This window comes from Sciurus carolinensis, chromosome 2, assembly GCF_902686445.1.
Source record: "Sciurus carolinensis chromosome 2, mSciCar1.2, whole genome shotgun sequence".
NCBI classification, from domain to species: domain Eukaryota; kingdom Metazoa; phylum Chordata; class Mammalia; order Rodentia; family Sciuridae; genus Sciurus; species Sciurus carolinensis.
This window is the reverse complement of record NC_062214.1, coordinates 10363692-10390686: the sequence shown is the minus strand read 5'-3', so window position 1 is coordinate 10390686 and position 26995 is coordinate 10363692. Positions and strand designations below refer to the sequence as shown.

The 26995-nt window shown below is 62.1% G+C and overlaps 1 protein-coding gene and 1 long non-coding RNA gene across 7 annotated transcripts in view; one reads left to right on the top strand and one right to left on the bottom strand.

Moving 5' to 3' along the window:
- Ripor3 (RIPOR family member 3) overlaps positions 1 to 26995 on the bottom strand; it is a 58125-nt gene that overhangs the window by 28026 nt on the left and 3104 nt on the right. The window lies entirely within an intron of this gene.
- LOC124978254 (uncharacterized) lies at positions 14806 to 18882 on the top strand. The gene is made up of 3 exons (XR_007107348.1): positions 14806 to 15280; positions 16700 to 16890; positions 17081 to 18882. It is a non-coding gene; the product is annotated as an uncharacterized LOC124978254 (long non-coding RNA).

Genomic DNA, 26995 nt, shown 5'->3' with positions numbered 1-26995 from the left:
GGTTTATTTGGGGGCTCACGGTTTCATAGGTCTCAGTCCCTCTCGGCCGGCTTGGGGCCGAGTGGAGGCCGGACATCATGGTGGGAGACTGGCGGAGGGAGGCCGCTCACAGGATGATCGGGAAGCAGGGAGACTCCACTGGCAGGTATAAATGAGTCCCCAGTGCCACCTCCTCCGCACACCCGCCTGCCACAGTCACCACTTAGTCAGTCCCTTCAGGGATGAACTCACTGACCAGGCCAAGCCTGGAGCCCAGCCGCTCCTCCTCTGAACCCTCTGGCCTCGTCCCCACGTGAGCTTTTGGGGAACACCTCACATCCAAACCACAAGGAGGCTGCCTCACTCAGCCCAGGCGAGAACGGGGCACAGAAGACCCCGGGAGGGACGTCTCCGCCCGCGATCTAACAGGAGCCTGTGAGGGCGCGTGGAAGAGCGTGCGGGGCTGGAGAACAGCATGCGCGAAGGCTCAGAGGTGGAGAGGAGGGCCATGCACAGGGACCGCCAGCGTCTGCTGGAGCCTCGCGCAGCGGGGAGCCTGAGAGGCGGGGTGGGGAGCCCCTGGGGAGGCGCATGGGGCCGCAGTCCATGGGGGCAGGACGGAGTCCATTCACCCACTCAGCAAACCCCCACCCACCTGGGCCAGAATGGTCCTGATAAACAAGGACCGATCGCCGACTGTGTACATGGCTTCCGCACTGAACTGGGCAGGCGGCTCGCTTGTGAGTGAGTGTTAACTGAGGGACCCCAGGTCAAAGCGGAGCAGCAGCTCACGTCCTGGGCACGCTCCTGGCCGCCCCGCCTGACCACCCTTCAGAACCCCCCAAAGTAAAGCCTGGAGCCAGGAGGGGTGCCGAGAGGCTCTGCGGGCAGCCAGCCACCCACCGCACAGAGCTCCTGGGCAGCCCTGTGCCTGGCCTAGGGGAACCAGCAGCTCCCCGGTCCCCAGACTGCAGGGCCAGAGGCACCACCTGACCGCCAGACCTCTCCTCAGCAAGCCAGGGGTTGGGACCTGGGTCCAGGAGGACCTTGCATGGCCCACAGCCCTGTCCCTGCTGCCCAGGGAGGCCACTTGGGAGGAGCACATGCTCTGCCTGACCCCATGCCCGACCTGCCCCCTCAAGGCCCGTGGGCAGAAGTCATGTGAGTGGACGGCAGGTCCTCACACTGGGTGTCAGAGCGCCGACACCACTTCACAGACGGGAACCCTGGACAAGCCACAATGGTGAAGGGCCAGGGCAAGGTTAATACCCCGAGGCTCAGCCCCACCGTGGAATTCCTGTGGCCCTCGGGAAGGACAGCAAGGACCAGTTAAGGCTGTAGGGAAGCGTCAAAGTAGGATGTCCAGGCAAACAGCAAGATGTAAGCACATGCCCATGACCCAGTGACTCAGGAGGCTGAGGCAGGAGGATGGCAAGTTCAAGGCCAGCCTCGGCAACTTAATGAGGCCCTAGGTAACTTAGTGAGACCCTGTCTCAAAATAAAAAATGAAAGGACTGGGATGTGGCTCAGTGGGTAAGCGCCCCCAGATTCAATCCCCAGTATCAAAAAACAAAAAAGGCCAGAAGTAAACTATATATGAAGTGACCTCAGTCTTATTTGGGAGATAATACCTTGAAAATGTTCTACTGTGGACATATGTCCTCATAATTGAAAGGAATTGTTAAAAAAAAAAAAAAGAATTGCTAATTCGAAGACAACAGAGAGGCTGATGGAGTTGCCTGCAGCTGCGCAGTGATCGAGCTCCGAGCAGAGCCTGGGTGGCCTCGGATGACAGAACGTCGCTTCTCAGGATAAAATGGAGTTAGGGGGGAACTTTTCTCTTTAGAAAAAATGTAAGCCAACAGCCAGGTGCAATGGCACATGTATTCCCAGCAGCTCAGGAGGCTGAGGCAGGAGGATCTCGAGTTCAAAGCCAGCCTCACCAAAAGCAAGGTTCCGAGCACCTCAGTGAGGCCCTGTCTCTAAACACAATACAAAATAGGGCTGGGGATGTGGCTCAGCGGTCAAGGACCCCTGAGTTCAACCCTGGTACCAAAATTAATTAATTAATTAATTAAGCCTACAAATACCATCTGCATCCCAGCTGAGGCCACTAGGCTGTGAGGAAGAGACGACCCACGGCTTTCTACGGCCATCCAGAGGCGTCTTGTTTAAATGGCCCCGTCGCTGCCTCACCACCACCACCCATCACCCGGAAGGCCAGTGGCTCTCGGGGCAGAGTGCACGTGCCGGGCAGCGGGGGCCTCAGGGTGGGCAGAGCGACTGACGGGGCCCAGGGAGGAAGGGGAGTCGGCAGCTGCTGGCCCTGCCCTGGTCTCGGGCTGCAGGAGGAGCGAGGAGGCTGGACGGCAGGAGGGACAGAGATGGAGTGGGAGCGGGGCAGGCGGGGGACCCTCCCCACACTGCACCCAGGGAGCCAGGAGCCAGGGGGCCAGCGAGCGCCTGTGGTTGATGCCCCGAGGGACTCAGGGACAGTGCTGGCCACTCCCCCTCTAGGCCTGCCGAGCTCAGCCCAGTCCTGAGCTGGCAGGTTGAAGCCTGGCGCCCAGGGGTCTGGTCTCGGGTCTGCGCTCCGGTTCCTCTGAGCGTCCCCCTTTCTCCGTCCCGACCCTGACGGGTCCCGTGCTCACTCGGCAGGTAAGGGAGGCTCAGGGGCGTCGCGTGGCCTGAACTGGCAAGTGGCAGCCCTGCACCCTCACGGGCAGCGCGGCTGGGCGCGCACAGCTGTCCCGCATCCCGAGAGCCGCGGAGGGAGAGGAGGCCCCAAGTGGAGGCTCCTGAGCTGGCCTCGGAGGGTCTCGGGCCGGCGCGGCTGACCGGGGATCTGTGCTGGGTATTCAGCAGCCCGCCTGCTGCCGTGACCAGGAAGGTCTCCAGACACCGCCACGCGTCCCGGGGCCGCGGCCCCACGCGGGCGAGGGTCCGCCAGGAGCCCGGCGGGGCTGGGGTCGTGCTGGGTGCTGTGTTTGGTGGGTTTCCGTGGGGTCCACACAGTCCCCCTGGCGGGAACGGTGTGGCATCAGCCGGCCCAGCTGCCCAGGCCCAGCTGCACCCTCACCCCCCCCCCCAGGGCGCAAGGACCCCAAAATGTTTGGATTACTTTTGAAATTGGAAGACGAAAAACGAACTTTCAGGTCAAAGAAAACCTTTGATGACGCGATGTCACGATATTCACCTTTCAACACAGTCGTCAGCCCTGAGCGGAGGGTCCCCAGCGCCCGGGCCGGCGTCCTCAGCCCGCCCACCGGCAGCTCCCTCCCGCTGGCCGGTCCAGCTCCTCCACCCCAGGTCCTGGCACCAAGCCCACGAGCACTGGCCAGCTGGGAGGCCCGGTCAACTCACACCTGACCGTGGCCTGGGAGCCCTGACCGGCACCTGCAGGGCCCGGCGCCTCCAGCATCCCCCATCCCGCATCTCCAGCCACAAGGACTGGCCACCACGCTGGCTGGACAGCTGGAGCTCACGTCACGGCCGAGGCCTCCGGGCTACAGGTCCAACGCCCACATGAGCCGCTGCCCGTCCCCCTCCCTGCGACTCGCAGCCCGCGCTGCCCCCTCATTCCTGGAGAGGCGAGCGTGTTTGTTCCGTCCTCTGGGTGCTGCCCACCCAGCGTCCACCTGCTGCTCACTGGCTTCCAGGACCTGGTGCCAGGCCCGATGGGGACCTCCTCTCGCTCACCTTCCACTTGACTGTATTGGGGTGTGTGTGTCCCTGTCCCTCCTGCAGTTTAGCAGGGACCCACTTCCTCTCCCGGGGACCCTGGCCCCGGCCGCCCTCCTCCCTCTGCCCCCACAGAGAGCCAGAGTGACGCTTGAAAATGTCCCCAGCCTGTAACAGCCACCCAGGAAGGGGCTCCTCGAGCTCCCAAACGACAGGCCTCCCACCCTCCACCTCGCCTCCCGTGCTCAGGGGCACTGATGTCCCCTCTGGTGGCACCACGTGTGACTAGGACATGGCAGCGTTTTTGTGGATCCCATCACTGTCTTTGGAGCCAGGCCACCAGGTCACCGCGGGGCACCCGCTGGGCGGGACGCCTACCGCCTCCCTGGCTGGGAGCTGGCACTCCGGCGGGCGCCTTGCTGCGGGACGGGCGGCACGTCGGAGCTTGGTCGGGCACAGACAAGAACAAGACGAAGCTGAACCTGTCACCCGGAGGCGGCGCGTGGCCAGCCTTTGGGGAGCGAGGACAGGGCTGTTGGATCAAAAATTCCTGAGGGGTGTCTTGACACTCAGCATGTGATGTTCTCCACCTGTTAAAACAAGGCCATGGAACCTCCCAGTCTTTTCCTGCGGGGATGTGCTGCAGGCGCTGATCAGGAAACAAGGCACTGATTTGTTTAATTCTCGTGGACGGCACTTTGTCATGACCTGGACTGGACGCTTCTTCCTATTATAAAGAATTTTGCAGAAAAGGTACAGGCAGCCGTCTCCAGAGTGGAACCAGACCACCCGCCAGGCGCCCGCTGCCCACCCAGGCAGCAAGGACTCCACGGTGCCCCTTCCCTGCCCCTCAGAACGGATCAGAGCAGGAAGCCTTAGGACAGCCGCCCAGCCCAGGGGAGCAGATGCACCTCCGGGGGGGTGGCAGACGAGGGGCCAGGCCTGGAGCAGCTCACAGCCACCTGGGTGGGGGCAGTGCTTCCCTCGCTCAGCCCCTGCGGCCTCCCAGGCTCCAGAACCCGGGGCTGTGGAGTCGGCGCCAGGCCTGGGGACTCCCGCCCAGCACGTGGGCTGCGGAGGAGCCGGGCCTGCTTGTGGCGCAGGCTGCCACCAGCCCAGGAAGTGGTCACCGGCTCAACCAGAGAAGAGCCATCTGGCCCTGCGAGGTAAACGATTTACAAGAGCAATCAAGCCGGCCGGCTGCTCTGCTTTTCTTTCCGCGGGGAGCTGGGCTGCTTCCTCCTCTGGGGCCTGCTGGGGAGAGGCCGTTCCAGGCACCCTGGCCCCAGCCCACGCGCCTCCCTGGGCCAGGAGCCGGGGAAAGCAGATTTTTTTCACATCACCCATTCTCAGGGCTGAGCGACTAGGCCAGATGGTTAACCCACATCCTGAGGGGAGTGGATTTCCTCCCGCAGGAGTGGGCTTCTTTCTAGAACCCGAGGTCTTGAATTTCCACCGTCTTCAGCCCCAGATCCATCTTTACTACGTGAGGACCCCTACTGGTGTCCTCCGGTACTGCACCCCTGCTCTGCCAGCCCACAGGAGCGGGGCCCGGGTTTCCACGCCCAGGGAGAAGTCAGCGATGCCCAAGCACGCGAGAGATGCTTGTGGCTTCACGGGCTGAAATAAACAGCTGGGGCTGGAATCGTAACCCTGGAGTTTCCAAAAGCGTTGCAGAACATTCGAGGCAGATGCTAGAATGTGTGTACTACAAGCTGTTTATCAATTAATTCCTTCTCTGCCAAACATTCTTCCTCAGGTCTGCTGGGAGATGATCTTGGTGGGAATGCATCTCAACAGTGTAAGGAAAGTCACCAGGGAGCGAGCGCACGCCAGGGCTCCTGCTTCCAAACATGTGGCTGGAACCCGTTGTTCCCGTAAGGACAAAGACGGTCCCAAATTTTGAAATCATGTAAAAAATAAAAGTGGCCTCCAGGAACTAGTGACTTCCAGACAGATCGTAAACTATAAGACAGGCGTCCACAGGTTCTCAAGGAGGGGGCAAGTTTAAGCCTTGAGGTCAAAAAGCCCAAGTCCAATCCAGCCTTTGCTTCTTTCTAGCTGTGTGGCCTTGGACAAGTCACTGGTCCTCTTCGAACCTCAGAGTCCTCCTCTATCAGATGGAAGCTGCTGAGATGACCATAGGTGATCTTACTGTACATGTGGGAGGACGTGCTATTTTGTCCTTGTTAGACGGGAGGTTCAAACGAGAGCCTGTATCTTGGCGCTGCCAAGCTGGGAGACCTGGGCTGGTGTGGGTTTCCTGGGCCGCTGGAACAACGCTCTACTGACTGTGCAGCTTAGACAGCAGAAACTCACCATCCCACAGTTCTGGAGGTTAGAAATCCAGAATCAGGTGTCCGCCCAGGTGGCTCTGCCCTGCGTGGCTGCCAATCCCCGGCGCCCCTGCCTGGTGGCTGCCCGCCTCTGGTCTGCCTCGGCCGTTGCGTTGTCTTCCCCGTCTGTCTTCAAAGGCCCCCTCTTCTGGGTGTGACACGGTCCTGCTGGATAGGGGCCCTCAGGGACCTCATCCCAACTCCATTACGTCTTCCAAGACTCTATTTCCGGGGAGTGGGACTTCGACATATCTTGAGGGACGCCATCCAACCGGTAACAGATGGAGAACACTGTATCCCAGAAGTTCAGGGACGTTTGTATGCAGAGCAGCCTAATGGGTTGTTTGGGGAGCTCCGGGTGTGGGAGGGGATGGAGACCCCAGACCCTGTGTCTGGAAAGCACAGACAGGCTCGGGCTGGCGACCGACGGCAGAGAAGGGGGCATCTCGGAGGCCGGGGGCAATACGTGAAGCTCTCTGGACCAGGACACAGGAGGACGGGGTTGCTAGGACTTAGTTCCAAGAATGTCCCCCTGGGTTCCCGCCGTCCCGTTCTCTGTTGGACTTTCTCTCTTCCCAGTGACGTTCTCCTGGGGAGGATTCGATTCTTGCTCACTCCTAGTAGGCTGACGGGACAGGACCAGAGCCTGACTGTCCCCTCACCAAGGACAGGTACCCCAGCCAGGCTCAGAGGACACTGCGCCCTGGGAAGGAGCCAGGGAACGCCAGACAGGGTGCCCAGACTCAAGGTCTGCCCTGGGCTCGGGGGCCCTGCTCCATCCCTTTCCAAGCCTCAGTCTCTGGACGCCCCCTCCCTCCCCTCCCTCTGGGAGGCTTCCAGGAGCCCCCTCAGCTTAGACTAGCCAGATCTTCTGCTGGGTCCCCTCCACCTCCCTGCCGTCCACCCCAGCAGCCAGTGTTGGCGACGCTTGGCGGACACTGAACAGAAGCTCTGGAGCAGCATCCAGCACGGTGAGGGGGAGGAAATGACAGCCATTCAGGAGGCGAAGTTTAAAAATCCACAAGTGAGCCCCAAGGTGCTGAGGAGAATCCTCAGGACCCTGGAGAGTCGGGGAGGAGGGACGGCCCGACGTGGCTCACTGGTCTGGACATGGTTTGCGAATCGGGAGGGACCAGTCGGCCCTGCGCACACACGTGCAGACTCGGGGTGCAGCTGGGACCTTCCCTTCTGGACAGCACGGCCCCCACGGCCTGGCCTCCCGGAGACATGCTGTTCTGACCCCGCGTCCCTTGGCTGGATCGCTTTTCCTGCTTAATGAGGCAGGCGGGGTCCGTGGGCCCAGTGGCAGTTCCTGTAAAGGCCAGCTTCCATGACCCGATGTGGCCAGTTTACGGGGAAGCGCTCCCGAGGTCCGGCTGGCTGGAGGCAGATGTCTGTCCCCTTCCAAGGACCATACTGAGGTCTGCGGCTCTGTGGGGAGGCTGCCCGGTGCCTGGTGCCAAGAGCCCAGCCCGGGGACGCAGAGAGCTGGCTGCCCTCTCACGGCTGGTCCTCAGCCCTTCGCCTGTCGGAGCCCCGGGCACAGACCTCGAGGCACCGCGGCTGGGCTGTCTCAGCCCATGGGGCTGCTGTGACGAGGCCCTGAGGACCAGGAGGCTTCTTAACTGACATTTGCTTCTCACGTCCTGGAGGCTGGAGTCGGGGGCAGGTCCTGGGGACAGGTCGGGGACGGCCGCCCCTGGGCTGCAGACCAAGGCCCTTTAGCTGCATCAGGTGGCAGAAAGAGGCCAAGGCCACCCGCCGGGCCTCCTTTATGAGGGTGCTGCTCCGGTGCCCGACACGTGGCCTTGGGGGTCAGGGTGTCAACACATGAGCTGTGGGGTGGCAGACCCCAGGCCCGGGAGCCCCCCACGGGACACAGACATAGAATTGCTCTGAACCCACAAAGTTCCAAGCGGACGGGAGGAGGCCCAGCCACGCCGGAGCCCTGCCCAGGACGCCGCTCCCGGCCGGCAGGACGGGCGGCCCTGCTCTGTTAGCACTTCCAGGATCTCCTGAGCCTCAAGGCGAAGGAGCCCCAGGGGTCTTGCCCTGCCAGGCCTGGCCCAGCCCCCTACCCGCCCCACCCCCCAGAGCCCCCCAGAGCCCCCCACAGCCCCTCACAGCCCCGCACAGCCCTGCCCCGCCCCCCACAGCCCCGCACAGCCCTGCACAGCCGCCCCAGCCCCAGCTCTTCCTGGCAGATGCCGTCAAAGGATGAGGGGCACCTGGGCCGGAAGGTTGTCCACCACCCGCTTTGCGGAGCCGGGGGCCACGCGCTGAGGAACTCAGGGACTCCAGAAGCTGAAAGGGCCCCAGCTGAGCCTCATAAGGAAGTGGGGACCTGGGTCCTGTCACCAGGTGGAGCTGGATCATGCCAACAGGAAGGAGCTTGGGCCGGCACCGCGGTGCACACTGTCATCCCAGGAGGCTGAGGCAGGAGACTCTCCAGTTCCAAGCCAGCCTCAGCAACTTAGTGAGCCCCTAAGCGACTCAGTGAGACCCTGTCGCTAAATAAAATGTAAAAAAGGGCTGGGATGTGGCTCGGTGGTTAAGCATCCCTGGGTTCAATCCCTGTACCAAAAAAAGAAAAAAAGAAAGAAAAAAAAAAAAAAAGAATGAGCTTGGGCCCCAACCCGCCCCAGGCCCTCACCCTGACCAGCACCTGGAATGGCAGCTGGTGACATCCTGGGTGGAGAGACCAGGGTGCCACACCTGCCTCCGGGGCCACACCACGCGAGCTGGTCACCGAGCTCGGTTGTAAGCCAGCGTTTTTGGAGACTTGACCTGCTGCAACGGAAAACCAGGCCAGCGCCTGCGAGGCAGCCTGGCCGGGAAGCCGCCTGCACCACCACCGTCCCCGCGGTCAGGTGGCCAGAGGCGGGGCTCTGGAGTCAGAGCAGGCCCCACAGCCTGGCTTCCCAACGGCTGGCTGTGTGACGTGGCCACAAGCAACCTCTTCTCCCTCTCTGAACCCTGGTGTCCGCCTCCGTGGAATGGGTGGAAGTCAATTGCACGCTGATCATCAGAACAGGGCACCCAGTGGCCACTCGGGAAGCCAGTGCCAGCCGGGCGCCACACTGGGGTCCCAGCTGCTAGGGAGGCTGGTCGGGGGGTCGCTTGAGCTCACAGTTCGAGACCAGCCGTGGGCGGCATGGTGAGCTCCAGCCCCCCAAAGAAACACCAGCCTTCTGCGGGTGAGTGACAGCCGGCCCGCCCACTGTGTGGGTGAGCCCCGACCTGGCCTCTGGAGCCGCAGGCCAGCGGGGACTCAGGACAAGGAACACGGGTGCTGCGTCATGGTGTTCTCAGTGGGCACCGCTGGGCGTGGACGGGAACAGGCCGGCTCTGGTGCCTCCTCAGAACCTGTGCACACTGCTCTCTCTGAGGAGGGAGGATTTCTCATCTTGTCTTATCTTTTCCTGGTACCAGGGATTGAACCCAAGCATGCTCTACCACTAAGCTACATCCCCAGATCTTTATTATTATTTTAAATTTTGAGACAGAATCTTACTACATTGCTGAGGCTGGCCTCCAATTTGTGATCCTCCAGCCTCAGCCTCCTGAGTAGCTGGGATTATAGGTGTGTGCCACCACGCCAGGCCAGGAATGATGACTTTTAAGTCTTCTGCTGCCGGGCCTGCCCTGTGAGGAGGAAGCTGACCCTGGACGCGGGCAAAGGGGGATCCACTCTCCTGCTTCCATTCCCGACATGGGCCTGCCCCAGGTTGATCCTGCCCTTAAGTTGCCCCAGGCTGCAAACCCCAAGTCCCTCCTGATGGCTGTTCCTCCGGTCCTCCCACAAGGGAGAAGTCACCCAGGCCTCCCATCCGTTCCTGTGAGCAGCCTCGAGGACAAGTCCTGCTGCCCGGCGAGCGGATCCAACCCACAGGGAGCGGCCACTTCACAAGTCCAGAACGGCCAGTAAAAGGACAGAGAATAACAAGAGCAGCCAGGGTGCGGGCAGCGGGACCCTGGCGCACTGCGGCGGCCACCTGGGGCGGATGCCGGATAGCCAGTCCGGCAGCCTCTGCAGTGAAACGCAGCCCCTTGGAGCGGTGCGCCCCGCAGGAGCGAAGCCTGGCGACGCGGACCTGTGCACGAGGTCCACTGCCGCACGCTGACCACGCCCACAGGCAAAGACCCGGCGTCCCTCAGCCGGCGGCGAAGGGACACAGCTGCCAGGCAGCGCCCGACGCCCGGCAGTCCACCCGAGCGCGCCCCGCGGCTGCTCCCGCGGCGCCGGTGCCGACAGACCCAGGGACCCCAGCGCTTCAGGGGCCCCAGGGGCTGGGGCCAGGGAGGCCCGCGACTGCTGATGGGTCCGGGGTGTTGCGGGCACTGAGAATGTTCTGGAATTAGTGGCAGTTGCTGCACCGCCTTATGATATGCCCAAAGCCGGCGCGTTGTGGCTGTTTAAGGTATTTTTAGCCGTCGGTAGGCGGTTCTCATTCATTCATCCGTGCGTGGCCATGCCCCACACATGCCAGGCAAGCGCTCGGCCGCGAGTCCAGCCGCATGGTGTCCTTTAAAAGCGCAAATGGACGGCAGAGGAGTTGCGCCTTTGCTTTTTTAAAGGTTGTTTTAGGTGCTGGCTTAGGAGCTCATGACCCTAAGTAACCTGGCCTGTCCGGCCGCAGCTTCCCCTTGGGTAAGAAAGGATTGTAACGAGGGTAAAAATGGCTCTGGGGCTTGTGGCCATCACACAGAAACGCGAGCCGCCTGCCGGGGCGCTGTCCGCGGGTCGGTCCGTCAGAGCAGCGCCGCGCAAGGGTCCGCCTCCGCCACCTCCTGCCGGTGCTGCCCGCAGATGTCCCAGCACCCGCAGCCTCCGCCCGCTCGGCCTCCGCCAGCCCCGATGCTGGGCCTCACCTTTGCGGCCGCTGCCGGGCCCACGCGCTCCCTCTGCCGGGACTGGCCTGCATGTCCTTCACTGGCAGGTCACACGAGCCCTCAGGCAAGTCCCAGCAGCACCTCCCCTAGGCAGCTTGCTTTGACCCCTCAGAGCCAGGGAGCAGCTGTCCCTTCCAGAGGTCCTCAAAGGGAGGTGACCCTGTCGCAGACTGAGTTACACCCACGGATCTCATGTCCAGAGCCCGCAGGGGGACATGAGGCTCATGTCTTAGTTCAGCGTGTCCCAAATTCCATTCATTTAGCAACTGGTACTGGGGACTGAACCCAGGGGTGCTCTACCACTGGACCACATTCCAGCTCCTTTAGTTTTTATTTTGAGACAGGTCTTGCTGTTGCTGAGGCTGGCCTCCAACCAGCCATCCTCCTTCCTCAGCCTCCCAAGTTGCTGGGATTACAGGCTTGCACACCACTCCTGGTTCAAATGCCACCTGCTCACATTCCTGGGTCCCTTATCTAAAGGGGTGACCACCTCCACCACCTCCCAGTTGCCAGGGCTTCCTTTAATTTCCCTTTAGCATTGAAGCACTGGTCATACTAGATGTTACAGTTTCCCTGTGTTATCCGTCACCCCAACTGGGAGGCAAGCTCTAGGAGGCCGGGTTTTGTCTGCGAGGCTCCCTGGGAACCCCAGCAGTCCGAGGAGGGTTCCTGGTACTTCAGGAGACTCTCGGCAAATGGCCGCTGAATGAGGAGCCGGTGAACGCATGGAGGGCCCGGTGACAACGCGCCGGCTCCAGGCCCTGCACCTCGCCGCCGCCTTCCCCCGCGTCTACCCGGCTGTGGCTCGGCTGATGCCGGTGGCGGGCGGGCGAGTTCACCAGAGGTGGACGTGCGCTCCCAAGTCCAGACTCCCAGTTCTTCCTGCAGCTTCCCCAGGACTAGGACAGCCGAGCCTTCTCCGAGAGGAGGCTGCTTCCCGGGGCCCCCAAGCAGGTGACTTGGGGGGGTTGCAGGAAGAGTCGGGTCCCCAAGAAGCGGGGGAGCTGGGAGGGCTTGGGGAGAGCGCCCGGGACAGGCGCCCCGGCTCCGCCCACCGTCCCTGGCTCCTCCCACCGCCCCTGGCTCCGCCCAGCGCGGGAAGGCAGCCAGCCTCATGCTCCTGCTGCCACCCCGCGTCCCAGGGCCTCGGAGCGGGCAGGGCCGGGCTGGAGGAGGGATCTGGAACGCACTGGGGTGGTTCGGGCGCCGGCCGAAGCCTCTTCTCTCAGCGAAAGTATTGATTTCGCTGCTGCGCCTTTTGGAAAGCGCGCCGCGTGGTCTGCGCGACCCAGCGGGCCTTGGCGCCCGCGCGTGGGCTGCCTCCCCGCTGGTGCGCAGCTGTGCGTGTGTCCACAGCGCTCAGCCCAGTGTCCAGGCACAGCCGGGACCCCTGCCCTCCTCTAACCAGGAACTGGGACATGAGCCGAGTGGTGGCGGGAGGCGCCAGGCCCGCTGCCCATTTCCAAAGGCGCATCGCCCTTCGGGTCGCCCTTCACCTCAACGCAGCCTCCTGCCTCCCCCTCCTGCCCTCCAGTCTTCGGGGAAAATGCAGCCGAGTATGAGGAAGGAAGTGGAAATGGCTCCCGCTCGTCCAGGAGGCGCGCCAGACCTTTTCCTTTTCCACTCCTTGGAGCCAAAGGGCCTTCATTCAGATCCCAACTCTGCCGCCAGGCGGGCTGCCTCATGACCCTGAAAATCATGTCCCACTTGGAACCTCTGTTTCCTCTTCTGTAATAATAGTGCCCACCTCTTTGGACTGTGAGGAGGAGTAAATAATAGAAAATACACACAGAGCTTAGTAGGATTTCAGCATGTAGTAAATGCTCAATAAACTGCTCTATTTTCCAGGACAGACACAATCTTTATGCTTTTTTCCAGCACAGTGTCTTCCCTTCCCCATTCCCCTATTCTCGTGGGCTTTCTTAGTGATCACAGAATATTCCGTGGGTGGCCTGGCCATGTTTCCTGGGCGCAGACACAGAAGTGGTACCACCCTATTGTAAAGGTTGTCGCGATGAACATTTCTAGACTCGGTCTTGGTCTGCATCTGAGGTTCCGTCTTTAGGATAAATTCCCAGAAGTTGAGTTATTGGATCAAAGGGCACAATGACTTCCAGGGCCCGGCACATCCTGCTTGGGCCTGTGAGCTGTCTTCCGGAAGACGTCCCCGCGTGTCTGAGACACCAGCCTGCCACGTCCCTCCGCCCCAAGGACTGACGACTTCTAGGCATCATTAATGAGACAGGCAAAGGCACTGTCTCTTTAATTTCCATTAATTTGCATTTTAGACGACTCCACCCACTGCTTTCCTGATACTGGTTATATCACAGCTCCAGCCCTCGAAGAGCTCACCACGGCCAGTCATGGACCCGACCTCCCCGACCTCCCCGTGAAACAGCTCTGTTGTTGTTGCTCCAGGGGTTGAACCCCAGGGCTCGATCCCAGAGTCACATCCCAGCCCTTTGTATTTTTTATTTAGAGACAGGGTCTTGCTAAGTTACCACTAATTTGCTGAGGCTGGCCTTGAACTTATGATCCTCCTGCCTCAGCCTCCGGAGTCACTAGGAGTCCAGGCGTGTGCCGCTGCACCTGACTTGACCCCCGTTTTTTTTGTAGAGGTCACCCACACAGAGCACATGCTCTCCCATTGAGCCACATCAAACTTCTTCATCACACTTCTGGATATACACCCAGACGATGTGAGAGCTGGACTGTAGTAGATGTTGGTTCACCCGTGTTCACAATGGTCAAAAGATAGACACAGGTAGCAGATGAAATGGGTAACAATGTGACCCGTGTGTACATGAGTGTGTATCCACACAGACATATGCACACATTTGTATGCTGTGGAATATTATTCAGCCTTGAAAAGGAAGGAATTTTGATATATGCTGCAACACAGATGAAGCTTAAAGACATTCTACTCTCTCTTTCTTCCTTTCTCTCCTTCTCTCTCCCTCCCTCTCTCTTACATGGGCCTCACTATGTCACCCAGGCTGGCCTCGAATCGTGGGTTTGAGCAATCCTCCTGCCTCAGCCTCCAAGGAGCTGAGACTACAGCATGCACAGGCATTTGTGCAAGTGCACATCTGGCCACGAGAGGCCAGTCCGGAGTGAGTCCTCTCACGTGAGGTCTCTAGAGCAGTCAGATTCCCAGCTCCGACCTCCCCACCCCCGCAAAACAGAGCAGAACGAAAAAGAAATTAGATGGTGGTTCCCCTGGGCCGGGGGAGTTGGAGTTTGACGGGTGCAGTTTCAGTTGGGGAGGCCAAAAACGTCTGGAGCTGGCTGCTGGCGAAGGTCACACGAGAACGTGAAGGTCCTTAGCCCACAGAACCGCACCTGAGCGTCAGCGTGGTAAGCCTGATGTCGTGTACAGTTCAGCCCGTAGAAGTATCTCGCTCTTCATAATCTCGTGGGGGCGTTATTTCCCTCCCCCTTCTTTAAACCATCTAGAAGTGAAGGTTCAGAGAGGCTGGACTTTCTAGGAAGTCACACAGCTCACGAGCGCTGCAGTCGGGTCAGGGGGCAGGCCTGGCAGCCGGAGGACGTCCCACCAACCCGAGGCAGCCCAGGGCAGGGCCCGCGCCCAGGGCCGGTAGAACCCTGTGCCCTGCGGCTCAGAGTTCAGGTCTAAATTTATTCTCTGACCTCGTGGGTTCTAAATTTGGCCAAACGAGTTCTTCCAGCCCCGTGGGTGACGTGGGCCATTGTTTTGAAGATCAGACCTTTTTCCTGGTATGAAAGAGAGAAAATAATGCAGCGCCTAGGGAAGCCTCTGCTGCTGGCCCGCGGCTCCCGGGCTGTGGCTCCCGGGCTGTGGCTCCCCGGCTGTGGCTCCCCGGCTGTGGCTCCCCGGCTGTGGCTCCCGGGCTGTGGCTCCCCGGCTGTGGCTCCCCGGCTGTGGCTCCCCGGCTGTGGCTCCCCGCGGCGCCAGCTGACTCCTGGGGCACTGATGAGACCCGTCTCGAACCCAAGCCTGGCCATGCCCCCCGAGGGAACCAGAGAGACAGCCAGGGAACAGCCGGGTTACAAACTCCAACCAGACGGAGCTTACAACTTCCCTAGACAAGCCTCCAGGTGGCTCCAGGACAGGGTCCTCAGACTGGCCAGCTGAGTCCCACGTCCCAGGAGGCCTCGGGTGGTGCCCCTGCCTGCCTCCCCTCCTCTGGCATCCGCTCGGTCTGGCTGCCGATGACCAAAGGAGCCTTGCACACTGGACCCAGGAGGGACCTTCCTTTGCTGGCCAGGACATGATTTTGGTGTTTGACCCAAAGAGATGACCCTGTCCCTCCACTTCCCTCCCTCAGGAATGTTCAACAAGAGACACAGGAGACATTCCCGTCGGTGCAGACACCAGCAGAAAGGTCAAGAGCTGGTGGCCATGAGGGGTACGTGCACACAGCCATGGGGAAGAGGGGAAGGTGCCGCAGGCCTCTGGAGCCCAGTCAGAGTGTCACGGGGCTAGATCAAGCTTCTCCTGAAGCCCACGCGACCCCTAGAATTTTCAGTTTTGTGAACAAACAAGCCTTTCTTCAGATCACTTTCGTTGGGTTTTCTGAATTAAACATTTTTGATAACCAAGAGAAACACCCGTGCACCCCGCAGTGTGTCCCTTTCTAACCTGAGATTGTCAGAGTAGATTTCTGAGTCATGGAACTCGCAGCCCTCACTGAAGCAGGCGAAGCCCCTTGGGAGAACTAGGTCCAAAGTAGTGTCCCGGCCTGTCCCCAGTGACCAGCTCCCCATCCCTGGTCCAGAGCGCTTGGAGGCCAGGCCAGGCTGCAGGGACAGGCCGTCCCCAGGATGACCCCTCCATAGCCCAGAGCTGCTCTTCCCCAGCCTCTGGCTGTCATCTCTTCCAAGGTCCTGGAGGAGGCCAAGGAGCGAGGCTGAGACCCAGGCGCAGGCAGGGGAGGGGAGGCCGGCCTGGCAGAGCGCCTTCCGTTTGCCTGGGGCGTGGGCTTGGGTCACCAGCCGGCCGGGCCCTGCAGGGCTGGGGGCCCAGATCCCAGGGGCAGGAGCCCGGCCTGGGGCTGTGGAGCCCGGGATGCCCCAGGTTCCAAACCTCCGACGCTGCCAGCTGCCAGCTCAGCCAGAGCAGCCATCCGTGTGTGACGCAGCCCCTCGGCCACATCCGCCAGGTGTGCCCTGTCCTTTCCAGGTGACCCTCTAATTCCTCCCGGCACCCAACAGAGCCACCACCAGGACGGGGTCCCTCATGACCCTCCCGAGGCCTAGGCTGGAACTGGGCCCATCAGCAGGACCACGTCCTCCAGCCTCCAGCCAAGGCCTGTCCAGGGGCCAGCGTGTGGGGTCATCAGGGCAGCGTGCAAAGGTCCCAGGAGGCGGCAGCGGCCACCCGCTGGGTTGTGGGTCACACTGGCAGGACGTCTCACCAGGCCCTGGGGCCACCCCGCACTGTCCACAGGACAGTCAGAGGCTAGCACCCTCCTCTCCCTGGCCGGGTGAGGCTAGCCCGGAACATGGCTGTGCGGGACCAGCCATCGGTCCCCTCCAAGACCGCCTGCCGCCACCCAGGAGGAGCAGCTCAGCGCCCCTCGCAGGATCCTGGGGTCACGTCGCCCGGTTTCATCGTGAGAGTCTGGCTGGCAGCTCCCGGGCTCCTCGGGCCGCCGGGAGTCACCCAGGACTGGCCTGCGCCGAGTCGAGGAGGACTCTGAGGCGGGTGTGGAAGGGGCGGTTTCCATAGCAACGTCTCCATGAATTGAAGAAGCCCTCTGCTGGTCTGAGCGCCCTTCTGACTGTGCCGGGGGTTCCTACTGTGAGTGGCCCACCCTGCTTTCCAGGGCACGTGGTGGAGGTGAAGTAGGACACAGCTGATCAGGCTGCCCAGCCACGCGGGACGGGGGCTGGTTCAGCCAGGGAAATTGCCTCCAGGTCTGGTCAAAGAAAATCAGCCCTAACACCCGCCGAGGTACTCCCCTGGATCCAGCCATACCTGAAGCCGTCTAATCTTAGACTTAAATTTTTCAAGCCGGTGAGTTCTTCGTGTCGCTTGAACCAGTGTGAATTGGGGTTGCATAATGGGTAATTCAAAGAGTCCTAAAAAAGAGATCTGTGTCTATCTTCCTTCCACTCAGGCCTCAGAATAGGAACCAAGGACAGATGATGCTGATATGATAATGAGTTCATTCTGGGGCCGGCTATTTATTTTCTTTCTAATCCAGCCAAGACGGAAGGCCTAGGATGCAGAGAGGACACCCGTTTCCTCAAATGCAGCAAGAAACATCTCAGGAGGCACCCTGGGGCCCACCCTCCTGTCTTTGATAAGACGGCCTCCGCTTTGGAGAAGCAAAGGAGCGACGTGTGTTCAGTGGCTTTCAGTGCCTCCCCTCCCCCCAATTCCGAAACCGGGTTCTCATGAAGGCGCTTCTCCTGGGCCTCTGGGGACGTGGGACCTGGCTGGGTTGAACTTGTTTTAAAACATCGGCACAAATCTCCAATACCCCCAGGAGGGCACGCTGACCGCCAGCCGGTCAGTGAAAGCCCACCCCACGTCCCGCCCGAGTCCCCCGGGGAAATGGACTGGAGCCTCCTCCGCCCCCTGAGCAGTCCCCCAGCTGTCCCGGGACATTTCACGGTGGGTTCCTGCCTTAGGTTCTTCTCTCCTGGCTGCTGTAAGAGCCAGGCGGCATGGGCCACGGGCCCTGGTCCCCGACCCACGGCGCCGGCTGAGGTCTGTCCCTGAAGTCTGGCTCTTCAAGTTCCTCTTCCCGCTTCCGGAAGCTGCAGGGCCCACGGAGGCAGGGCCGGGAGAGCAGAGGCCGCACCCTCCTCGACCTCAGTCTTCCTTCCTGTAAGGTGGCTCCATGTGCCGTGGGCAGGGCTGCCCTCCGGCTGCCCGGGAAGCGGTGTGAGGCCCTGCCGCTGGTCTCCTCCAGGCGGGCTTGACCGGGGCGGGCAGCAGCCGGGTGCCCTCGGGGCTCCTGTGTCCTCCTGCCACGAGGTCACCTCTGTTTAAGACGCCTCAGTCCCCGGAGAACCGTTTGCTCATCCACACGGAGGTGGTGGATCTCCTCCCCAGCGCACGGGAGGGGACACTGAGGCAGGCACTGCCCAGGCCCGGAGTCTGTTGATGGAGCCTGTGGCTCTCCTGCCTCACCTGCGGCCTCAGGACAGAGGAGGACATTCCAAGGGGGCGGCACAGGCGCCCGTCCACCTCCGGCCCATCTCCGTCCAGCGTGGCCTCTCCTGCCTTGGCACCACGGCGGTGGGAGGTGCCCTCGGGTGGCACCTGCTGCCCGCCCAGAGTCCCGCCCCCCTCACGCCGGCAGCTCTCTAGACACGCGGGTGGGCCGAGCCCAGGCAGGAGCAGACCGGGCCTCACACGCGCCCACAAGCACAGTTGTGCACACACGCGTGTCGCACGGTGCGCAGACACGGCTCCCTCTTCTTCCTGGCCCACCCGGCCCCCGGCCACCTCCCCAGAGCCTGGGCGGCCGTCACCCGTCCCTCCTCCAGCAGGCTGGCCAGCGTGCTCCCAAGCCCGAGGTCACTTCCGCAGCAGCCGTTTGGAAGCGTGATGGTCTCTCCTGGCCCTCCTGGCGCTCAGCCACCCAGGAGCGGAAGACGGAGGCGGCCTCGGCACGTCCAGGGTTTGCTACCAGGCACTCCCGTCCCTCCCGCTGACCCTCTGGGACCGCCCTCGGCAGCCTCGGTGGGCTGCTCTGGGTCCCCGTGGCCAGGATGGGGTGCCTGCCGAGGTCGGTGACAGCTTGTTAGGCAGAGTGACCTGCAGCAGGACTGGAGGTGGACAGCCGGGCAGGGGCTCCGAGCAGGGGAGAAGCCACACAGGCCGGGCTGCTGCCCTGGGGCACGGTGACCAGCTGCCAGCTTCACCCGTTGCCTGAAAGGCCGGCAGCGGCATCACAGGTGGCTTCCCTGGGAAGCCCGGGCACAGCAGCCTCCTGGGACACTCGTGCCCCAGGGCCATCTGAGAGGCTGGGAGGGACCAGAACTGGACTCGAGGAGCAGCTCGCTGCCCTGCCTCGCCCGGCGCCCTTCCCGGCCATCCTGACGGGGCTCCTGTGAAACGCGGCTCAGGCCCAGGAAGGAGGGGACAGCCGGGCAGGTGGGGACGCAGCCCGGCCTCCCGGTCCCGCACGCACCCCTGCAGGCCGCGCACCCGAGGCAGAGCCGGTGCCCGCCACACAGTAGGTGCTCAGTAAACCTCAGGGGATGAGCCACCCGTGCCCCCTGGCCGAGGGGACCTGCTGGCCTCCGGGGCTGGGGAGGGAGGACAAGCCTCTCTTCTCGGCCTCCAGTTGGCAGGCTCCCAGGTCGGACCTGCTCTGCCCTGGGGCAGCTTCTGGCTGGGTGCCCCATCCCTCCTCTGGAGAGGGTGGACACGTCCAGTGACGAGGACGTGGCCAAGGTGTGGGAGGTCCCCGGTGTGTTAGGTGGTGGCTTCCAGCGCTCCCCTCCCACCCCCTCGGCCTGGTCACCCCCGCGAGGCAAGTGGAGGCACCCGGTGGCCAGGGACTGAGGGCAGCCTCCAGGGACAGCTCAGCAGCAGCCGTCCACCCGGAGCTCTGGCCTGGGCCACCGCAGGAGACCTGAGAGCCCCGAGGCACGGGGCCCGAGCTCTGCAGGCCGGCGTGTCAGGGTCGCCGCCCGGCTGCTGGCAGCCCTGTCCGGCTCCTCCCTGTCAGAACAAATCCTGGTCCTTCCAGGGCCTTCTCCAGCCGGGCCCAGAAGCCGGGGCTGCCGGCCCTGTGAGCATCCAACAGCCACGTCCCGGTGGTCAGAGAATCTCACCCTGATGGGCCGGTTCCCAGTCCGTAGCCCAAGCGAAGGCTCCCCGAGTGTCACCAGGTGCCACAGGTACACCGCGCGCCTCTGGCCGCCCTGGAGCAGGAGGGCCACAGCGGCCTGAGCAGGAACCAGCCCCGCCTCGGCCACCCGGGACCCTCTTCGGCCTCCAGGGAGGTGACGGCGGGAAGGCCCGGCCAGGAGTTCCGGAGGGATCCCAGGGTCTCGAGACCTGGTGGGCTCCGGAGGGAAGGTCAACCCCAGGTGGCCCTGACTGGCTGCGTGACCCTGGGCGAGTCAGTCACCACTGGCCCTCAGAGGTGGTCACAGTGTCCCCTCACAGGGCGAAGCAACGTACAAATAGGGAGGAGGACCGTGGGAGCTGGGACTGGCCTGTGGTGCCCACGTGGCGAGGGAGTGCCAGCCGCGGTGACTACCCGTAGGAGGGGTAGGGGTCCAATAGTGTCCCCGACATGTCTGTCCACCCAGGGGCTCAAGCCCCGATCCCGCATGGAAACAGGGTCCTTGCAGATGCACCGGTTAAGTGGAGGTCGTCCTGGCTTAGTGGGGGCCCTGAGTCCAAGGACTGGTGTCCTCGTAGAGGAGGGGACACACGGGGGACGGCCACGTGAAGACAGAGGGGTCCACAGTGATGTGGCCACAGGCCAAGGTCAGACAGCAGGACTCCCGGCCACCCCAGAGACTCAGAGGGGTCAGAGTCCTCAGAGTCCTCAGCGCAGGCTCCGGCCCAGGGCTGGGAGAGAACGCTCTTGTCCTCAGCCCGGGGCTGCGGCCCTTGGTTCCAGTGTCGCTGGCCTCGGGTGCGGGTGGCCACTGCCCCAGGCCCTCTCCCAAGAGCTTCCTGTGGGTCGCTTCGGTCCCTGTCAACGCTGTGGTTAGTCACTCTCATCCCATTTCACGAGGGTGTTGGACACCAGGGACACTAGGGACTCATCCCTGGGTCCAGATCTGAATTTGCTCCACCTGGTCAACGGCCACTTCCCAGGGCCCCTCCGAGGGCCAAGCCCCACGGCCCTTCCTGTCTGGTCCTCATGGGAAGAGCTCCTTCCTCACGTCCTGCAGGTGAGGGAAGAGCCGGGCAGGTGCCCAGCATGTCCAAGGCCACTCTACCGAGGGACCGACGAGGCCGGGCCAGCTGGACCCCAAGGCCTCTGCCAGTGCAGCACCCTGCCCTGGGCTGGCCTCTGGGTGCTGAGCGTCTGGGGCTCGGGCGGGGGACGGCCAGCTCAGGGCCCCCGGGAGCCACACAGCTGGGGCTGGGGTCCGGCATGCACCCCTCCCCACCAGGGTCGTCCAGGCAGACAGGCAGGGGGCCGGATGGCACCCAAGGCCCCTTCCGTACTTCCACGCGGTTCTCTACCACCCTGCACAGAGCAAAGGACGGAGCCGCTGCCCGCAGCACAGCGGCCGACCGGTCAGGAAGCAGGAAGGGTTCATCGAGTTCCTTCACCCTTTGTCCCAGGATGCAGAGATGTCAGAACCGGCCAGGCTCCAGGCACAGAGGGACGTCTCACCCCCGCCCGCTTCCTGCCGGGCCAGGTGGGGGTGGGGAGCGGTGCAGCTCCTGCTGGTCGCGGGCGTGGGCCTGGGGTGAGGCCCGGGCTGCAGAGCCGAGTGACCACAGACCACCAGCCCCTTCAGGGCACCTGGGCCCCTCCTGGGGCCTCCGGGCTCTACTCTACCACCTGTGGCGGGACTCGGTGCCTCTCCCGGGAGGAGATCCGCCACTGTCAACCCTGAGCGTCACTAGTCAGTCAGCCAGCAGGGCCGCGGGGACCGAGGACTCACAAGGTCCCAAACCACATGCGCTTCAGCCCATTTAGTTTCCACGATGACCGGGGAGACGTGCGCCACGAGAGTCCCGCTTTCCGGGGTCGGTTGCCGAGGCCGCCCAGCCGGTCACTCCCTTGACAGCTGCTTCTGGCTCGAGGCCACTGCCTGCGGGTCCCTGGGGTGCCCCCCAGCAGGACAGCGCCCAGCACTGTGCCCCCAGGCCTGGGGCCTCCCCCGTCGCCCGCGATTTCACCACTGTTACCAGTTTCCTCTTTGGGGGCTTCCGTGGTGAGAGCGAGGCGGCCAGGATTCCACATCTCAGAGTCTCGGTCACCAGGTGACCCAGAAGGGACCCAGATACCAGCCGTGAGGCACTAGGACAGACACAGCAGAGGGGGCTGGCGCAAAGCACCCAGGGCTCCCCGGGAAAGAGGGCCACGCAGCGTGGACGGACCCTTCCAGGCAGACTCCCTCCCCAGGTCCCCTGAGGGCAGCTTCCTGGAATCTGGGGGTGCACAGCCCACCCCGATCTTCAGAAATGTCCCTGCGCCACACCCAGGGACTCAGGAGGACTAGGAGGGCCCGCAGAGGGCCTGTCCACCCTGCCCCACTCCACAGGCCTGTCTGCATGCCAGGCAGGGCTGGCCGCACCCGCATCTGTCACTCTGTGGACACAGAGTCCAGAGCCGAGGTTATCTGGGCTCCCATACCAGAGGCCGGCGAGGGCGGGGCGCACGAGGCCGCCGGTCACTCCAGGCAGGGCCGTTTGTGATCACGGAAGGTCAGGACCCGTCCCATGTCCACCGCAGGGACCGGGCTGAGCGACTTCGGCAGAGCCACCAGGGCTCAAGCGCCAGCCCAGAGAGACCAAGAGTCGTGACCTCGTGACAAAGCTGAGTCCCTGAAGGCACTTAGCACGGGGCCACTGACCCGGCTCTGGGTGTCACGTTCCTGGGTGGAGGGACCACCGTCCCTTCAAAACGGGAAAGCTGGGGCACTGAGGGTTTGGTCCCTTGTCTGGACTCAGGGCCATCAGCAGTGGCCCTAGGCTTGGCACAGGTGGTGGCCCGAGTCACTCGGAACGTCACCAGTTCCCGTTTGACCGTGGGACAGAACCTGGGAGGAGGAGACGCACAGACAACCCCAGGGCCCTCGCTGGCTGGGGAGCAGGTGTCGCCAGGCACCCAGAGCCGGGAAGGGTGGCCAGCGAGGCGTCCCGAGCACCCTGTCCTCTCGGGTCAGTTACGGCCAGCGTGGCCCGCGGGTTGCTTCCTGCCCTTTCCTGGGGTGGTGACAGGAGAAGCCGAAGGCCCCCAGGACCCCTCTCATGGCTGACAGGCAGGCTCCTCGGCTGGGTCTGCGGGAAGGGAAGCACGGTCACTTCCCCACTTGGAGTTGATCCGCGGCCCGGAGGCTGGGCGGCCAGCGGGCTGCTGTCGAGGAAAGCCGATCTCAAGCAGAACCAGCCGGCGACAGGAACGCGACAGGAACCGAGCCCTCCCCCGGGAAGAGGCCCTGTCCGGAGAATCGCGCCTCCTCATGGACGCCCAGACTAGCCGCCCAGGACGCCTCACATGCACCAGGCCAAGGGCGGCCTGTGCTGGTTGCACCTCCAGCAAGGTGGCCACTAAAGTCAAGGCCCCGAGTGGACACGTGCCCGAGTGGACACTGCTTTCCTGCTGCCCAGCTCCAGCCAGCTCCAGCCAGCTCCTTCTGAGCGTGGCATTCCGCTCCCCAACTGACCTGGGTGGAGTGGGTCCCCCTCAGCTCCAGGATGAGCCCAGCCTGACGTAAGCCGATCAGCATATTCCAGGGGCGTTCCAAAGGTGGGCAAGACCCCAGAAGAAACAAGGCGGACTAAGGCCCGTGATCCCAGCCTCTCGGGAGGCTGAGGCAGGAGGATCATGAGTTCAAAGCCAGCCTCAGCAACTTATCAAGGCCCTGAGCAACTCAGCGACAGCCTATCTCTAAATAAAATATAACAAAGATCTGGGGGTGTTGCTCAGTGGTTAGGTACCCCTGGGCTCAATCCTTGGTACCAAAAAACAGAAACAAAAACGAAAACAAAACAAGGCATGAGAACAAACATTTGATGAGGCTTCTCAAAAAGAGCTTTTCCTATTTTAGATAAATTGAGGCTCAGAGAGGTAAAGTAGCTTGCAGAGAGTCACACAGCAAGATGGCTGGTGACCCAGGGTTTGAATTCAAGTCTGGAGGACTGAGGCTTGGCAGAGCTTAACCACCAGGCTACTGAGAGGCTGAGTGCAAACCGTTTCCACCACTTCCTACCTGTGTGACTGGCGGCAAGCTGCTAGCCTCTCTGATACTCAGTGTCCTCGTGTGACAGCTGTAAGAGCACCCCCAGCTCCCGGGGGACAGGGGAGCCATCGGCAACGCGGGAGGAGCCCGTGCCCCACGCCCTGCTCCCCGGGGAGCCCGGTGCAGAGAGCAGGCGGGGAGGGAGGGAGGACGGGCGCCCGGGCCTGAGCCGCCCCCCCGCCTTCTTCCTGGGACGGATCTCGGGCTCAGGTCCCCTCCTCGGGCTCAGGTCCCCTCCAGAAGCTGCCGTGCCACCCAGACGCCAGACGCCCTGGTCAGCAGCATCGGGCCTCCCGCGTGGGACGTCGTGGTAACCGCAGACCAGTCCCCCAACCCGCCTGCCCCTGGTGTGTCTGGACTCGGTCAGGAAGGGGGCGAAGCCATCCGGGGACTCGTTTGCAGGCAGGAATGGGGCCCAGAGACCAGCGTGCGGGGCGAGGCTGCACCCTGGGCTGCCCAGCCAGCCCGGCACACCCCAGCCGCAGGCCAGCGCCTTGGGGAGCTCCGCCAGGCTGTCGCCACTCTGTTCCTTTTGCCAGATGTGATCCCAAGAGGGGCGGCAGCGGCCCCCGAAGGGCCCGGGCCTGTGCCAGGTGCCACGGGCTCAGGGTGTGCCCTTCCACAGGCTGGGCCCGGCCGTGTCCATGTGGCACTCGGGAACAAACAGAGGGTCCCCGTGGCCCTCACCCGGGTCCTGAGGGGTCAGGCTGCCTTTGACCACAGCAAAGCAAGCATTTATTGAGTGCTTACTATGTGCCAATGGCAGATATTGACCTACTATGGGACACAGCCTCTAAAGTAGAATAAATCTCTGTCTTTGGGAGATTTGCTTTCTAATCAGGGTATTTAGGAAAAGAGAAATAATATGTTGATGATAATAAGTGGTAAGGATAAAAAATAACCAGAAAAGGGGTGGGGTTGGGAAGTGCGGGGTACAGGGCTGTCATTTAAAATGGGGGATCAGGAGGGCTTCACAAGAGAGTGGTGGGCTGGTTGGTTGACTGGTTTGCTTTTTGCTCTACGAGGAGAGAACCCTGGGGCACCCAACCACTGAGCTATATCCCTTGCCCTTTTAAAAAGTTTTATTTTGAGCCAGGCATGGAGGCACATGCCTATAATCCCAGCTGCTCAGGAGGCTGAGGCAGGAGGATTGCAAGTTCAAAGTCAGCCTCAGCAACTTAGCAAGACCCTGAGCATCTCAGGGAGACCCTGTCTCTAAACAAAATATTTTTTAAAAGGGTTGGGGATGTGGCTCAGTGATTAAGTGCCCTGGGGTTCAATCCCTGGTATCCCCGAAAAATTTTACTGTGGTCAGGGTCTTCCTAAGTCGCTGAGACTGGACTCGGACTTGGATCCTGCTGCCTTGAGTCCCAGGGTTCCAGGTGCATTTGGTTTTGATGCAGGGTGTCACTGTGTTGCCCAGACTGGTCTCAAATTTGTGAGCTCAAGCAAACCTCCAGCATCGGCCTCCCAAGTATGCACCACCATCCTGATTTTTATTTATTTTTTCATTTCGTGACTGGGGATGGACCCCAGGGCCTTGTGCATGCTGGGCTCCTTTAAAGTGTTTTGAGGGAAAAGTTTGAGACCTGGTCAGAGAGTAGAGACGTGTCATCAAGATCTGTCCCTCCCCAGAACCTCCGAGCACTTCTGCCCTGCAAGCCTGAAGAGGAATATGTAAATCTCCACGGGCGGCGCGCGGCGACCCAGCGCGGAGCTGGGGACGGAACCCAGGGCCTCGCATGATCTGCCGCTGAGCCACACCCCAGCCTGGTCCCACTTGGGAAAGAGTGGCCTCCTGGCAGACAGGGCTCACCCAGGACAGGAGCGGGAGCCCCGAGACCCAGCCCAGGAGGCCCTTCCTGCGTCCAGGGAACAAGGGCGCAGGTTTCCGTTCTCTGTGAAACTGGGGCGCTCCCTCCCCCGCGGCGGCCCCCACCAGGGCCTCCTCGGTGACCCAGCCTTCGGGAGAGGCGGAACTTGGGAGCGAGGAATATTTTCCTCTCCTGCTTCTGGCTGGGGAGCTGGAAAGGGCCCACCTGGCTCCCAGGGTTTCTAAAAATAGAAACCGAGCTTCCCGGTAGGTTTGGCTTAGCTGTTCCTTTGACGGGTCCAAGACCCGCTTCTGAGAGAGCGCGTTCCCCTGGCAGGGCCGCGGGGGCGGCACGGAGGGGCCCTGGGAAGCCTGTGTCCCGGGCCATGTCGCCGAGCCCGGATGCTGCCCGGTCCACGGGACCCTCTGCCCCACCCAACCCCGCACCCACTGCCAGACCCCAGAGGCCTTCGCCACTGGTGTAAGTCAAAGGAGGATCAGAGGGACTGGCGAAGGCCCCACGTGGGGTCAGGAGTCCATCAGGTGCAGGCGGGGGACGGCCCTGACCAGAGAGCACCTGCGGAGACGGCAGTGGAGGGCTGGCCGGGGTCTCACGGGCAGCTCTCCAGGGCAGTGCGCTGTGTGGTGTGCACACACACACGTCACACACACACGTCACACGCACATGCACACACACATGTCACACACACATGCACACACACATGTCACACACGTCACACACACACATGCACACACATGTCACACACACGTCACACACACATGCACACACACATGTCACACACACGTCACACCTGCACGCACACACACACGTCACACACACGCACACGCACATCACACATGTCGCACGCACACACATCACACATGCACACACACATGCACACACGTCACACACACATGCACACACACATGTCACACACACACGTCACACCCGCACACACACACATCACACACACGCACACGCACATCACACATGTCGCACGCACACACATCACATATGCACACACACATCACACACGTCACACACACATCACACACGTCACACACACACGCACACATCACACATGTCACACACACACGCGCACACACACATCACACGTCACACACACATCACACACGTCACACACGCACACACACGTACACACATGCACACACACCACACACGTCACACACATATGCACACACACATCACACACACGTCACACACGCACACACACACATCACACACACGCACACACACACCACACATGTCACACACACACACACACACATCACACATGAGCACACACACACATATCACACACACACATCACACGTGTTGCACACACACATCACACATGCACACACACATGCACACACACATCACACACACATGCACACACACATG